Source organism: Colobus angolensis, unplaced genomic scaffold (genome assembly GCF_000951035.1).
Source record: "Colobus angolensis palliatus isolate OR3802 unplaced genomic scaffold, Cang.pa_1.0 Scaffold273, whole genome shotgun sequence".
Classification (NCBI taxonomy): domain Eukaryota; kingdom Metazoa; phylum Chordata; class Mammalia; order Primates; family Cercopithecidae; genus Colobus; species Colobus angolensis.
The window spans coordinates 1,284,529-1,288,211 of NW_012115966.1; positions in this window are offsets into that span (position 1 = coordinate 1,284,529).

Below are 3,683 nucleotides of genomic sequence, written 5' to 3' on the forward strand. Positions count from 1 at the left end.
TTTCTCTGTCAGCAATAACCTTTTTTCCTTGGCCTCTTTTCTGCCCTTTTTCTGCTTGTGAATTTCCTGCAATTTCAGACTGTGGAAGTGGTGAAGGTCCTCGTCAGCTGATTTATTTACCAATAGGAGTCCTGGGTATTTTTCCCAGGTGTCCAAACATGAATGACCCTCTATGTCCACCCATCTAGGGACCCTTCTCCCAAGGTCCATCACCAAGAACTGTCCATTGCCTCGTTATAACTGTGCCAGCACATGCACGCACAGAAAATAGACATGGCTCTGCAGGCATGGAAATTTGTCAGGAAGCGTGGAATTCTACAGGACATAAAACTGATAACACGCAGAAAAAAGTCCACAATTTACAATTCTTTTTTTATGTGGGATGAAAGAGAATATAATTTTGCTATTAAAAAAAATTCTCCATGTTAATCCTCAAGATGTGAGGTTTTATCTCCGCTCACATTTCTTATGGCCATAACCTTGAAGGCTCTGTTAGACTGCAGGTTTATAATTTCAAGAGCCCACTCGCACATCTCACTGGAAACCCAGAGGAGTTTCATTCCGTCCTGCAAAAGTTGTCGGTGATCACGCGGGGTTAGAAGAAATCTCCATTTCGAGTCATTCGCCTTGAAGAAAAGAAAGGGAACCACCACGTATATTTCATCTTTTTGAGAAAAGAAAGGGAACCACCACGTATATTTCATCAGAATGGACTTGAGAAAACGAAAGCACACGCAGGCCCCGCGCCGCACGAGCCCTAGGAGGGCGCGGGAACCCGACGGAATGCGGAACGTCGCTGCTCTTGCAGCTCCCTACGGCTGGCGGCTGCGCCCATCGTGGGCTGGGAGTTGTGGCGGCGGGTTCCGGGGGGCCCCTACAGCATCCGTCGTCTTGTCCCGCCGCCCGCCGGACAGTCGGTCTGTCTTTGGTGGCCCCGCGCGCCCGCGTTCCCGGCTCGTGCGTTTCTTTTGCTTGCTGCCTCCGGCTCGGCTCCCGGCAGGCCTGGTCGCGCGACGGGCACCCAGCGGGTTGCTATCAATTATCCAGGTCCCAAGTTCAAGGGCACTGCGTGCATTTCCCTTGTGTGCGCCTGGGTCCAACTCAGGCCGCAGGCTGCGGTGCTCCAGCCTTCGGACCCGGCTGGAGAGAAGAGCGCGGTGAGCCGCCGTGAGCTGGACTCCTAGGGCTCCACGAGCCCCGAGGCCCCCCAGCGATCCGGGAAGAAACCAAACGCCTGTTCCCTTTGATCTGGTTTTATAGAGACTTGAGGTTGACATTAAACTTTGTATGCTTACTAGCTATTTTGATCTTTTATTCGCATTTTGGGAAGGAGTCACCAGCGCGGCGAACAATCCCTGCGGGCTGGCGAGGGTGCGCAGAGGTACCCGGGCACGGGGATCAGCGCCCGGCCACGCGCGGGTGCGGGGGCGACGCAGGACGCACCCCCTTCCCCACATCCACACTCAACTCCCGCTCGCCCCACATACCTCTTTCTGCTTCCCCTACACGGGCCCCGGACCTCTCCGCAAAGAGTACGCGGGAGGCCGGTGCAAGGTCGCGGCGTGACGGGGAGACCAGGGAGCCCGGAGGCACAGGGTGCGAAGCGGGGAGGAGCTGGCAGCCGCCGCCGCCACCGCCGCCGCCGCTCCTGGGCCCTCCCTCCGCAGTCCCCGCACCCACGCCGAAACTCAATTACTTTCAGGTGTGGACCACTTAATAAAATAAATCTTCCGGGGCAGGAGGCAAGTTTTTAGGGGCCAAACTCAAAGCAGCCGGTTTCTAATGAATAAAGAGGGGCTTCCCTAAAATAGACGGTTTTGGCGGAGGGGAACCTAGGTTGGGGAACGGAGAGTGTCTCTTCCTGAGGTGATACTGTCACTGGCTGGGTGGGGAGGCCCGGAGAGACTTTCTTTCTGTCGCTTTCCGACTCTCCTTGTCTCTGTCTCCAGCCATCTCTGTTGTCGAGTACATCAGAATGGAATCAACCGTTTTTGCATCGAATCACCATTAAACCAGCCAGATCCTCCCCAAGGGGAGACCCAGTGAAACTGAAAGCTCTGTCTTTCCCTCACCTTTCTCTTTGTTTCTCCTTTTTCTCCATCATCCATTGCCCAACATTCTCTTCATCTGAGGTTTCCAAACCCGGCTTTGCAGTACACCAGGGAGACTCTAATTTTCTCTGGGGCTTTGGGAAATGCTCAAAATGAAATAAACTTTAATTGACTTTAATTATTTAACTGCAAGTTATAGACCCCTGATTGGGCAGGGGAAGTAGAGAGGATGTTGGTGAATCAAACAAACTATCCCAGGGTGTCAGAGCTCCCTGGAGGTGAGGAATGCTGGCTTCAGCATTTCGGGGCTCAGGAACGAATCTGGGCTCAGGAAAAGAAAACCAAGTTCCCAGGAGAGTGGGGATTTAATTTATTAAGGTTTGGAGTCAAGGAAGGCTCTCACTGACAAGAGGGACTGGCAACTCTGTCCTACCCTGGGCTCTCTCCCACACCCCCTTGCTAACCATCTCCATTCCAGTTTTTGGAGGATGAAGGAAGTGGGTTTCTTCCTTCCCACCACATATAAAAATCCTTCAGTAAGGTCCAGTTACACTGGACAAAGCAAACTGCTTCCTTCCCTGTTTGCTAGAAAATTCAGACCACAACACAACTTTTGTATGAATTTCCCAGGAATCAGAACTGATGTAAACACAGTCTATTATGGTTCTGCTCTTTTTTAGAAGAGTTACTCACCCCAGAGTCTCAGATGGCTCCTCATGCCTCCTCACACGGCCAGGTCTAGGAAGCTGGTGGAGGACAACTCACTCTGATGCAGCATCTGACAAGGGCCCACATGTTTCCTGTGCAGAAAACAAATCTGCCCCATTAAAGCCTTAATCTGTTGGGGAAAAGACTGATGCAATATTGGAAACATGCTGGGCCCACTGTGAGAGCTGGAAGAAGAGGCAGATCTTCCCAGGAAGGCAGCAAAGGCCAGTGGGCGAAACTATTCCTGCCACATCCACCCTTACTTGGCCTGGTAAATTAAGGGAGGGATTATTGACCAAAATATCTGCACAGAGCAAGACTATGGTGCTAGTGATGTCATTACAGGGAAAGCATCTGGGGACAGATGGGGAAGATAGTGCCACTGTCTTGGGGAGCAGCCAGGGAAGCATGACTTGCCCACCTGAGCTTGGGGCCAGACTGGAAAGGGACCGTGTAGCTACCAAGTCCACTTAAGAGCCTGAACTTTAATGGAAAATAATTCCACAGTTTGGGTCCCAGCGACACTACTGATCTAAGTAGCTGATTAACAAATGGAAAATATATAAACCACACAACAATTGCCTCTAAGAAAAAATGTATTAAAATCCCCCCGAGTTATTTGCAAAATAAATAGCTGAGAACATATGGGTGAAGGGGAAAGCGGCTGTATCCTAACTAGCTGTGTGCTCTTGGCAAAAGTTCCCTTCTAGGCCTCTGTTCCCTCATTTCTAAGTGAAGATGGCAAACTAGATCAGGGGCTCTCAAACTTTAGAGTACATTAAGATCACCTGGAAGCAACTTGTGAAAACAAGGATTGTTGGGCCCCACCCCAAGAGTTCCTGATTTAGTAGCTCTGGGGTAGGGCCCAACAATTTCCTTTTTTTTTTTTTTTTTGAGAAGGAGTCTAGCTCTGTTGCTAGGCTG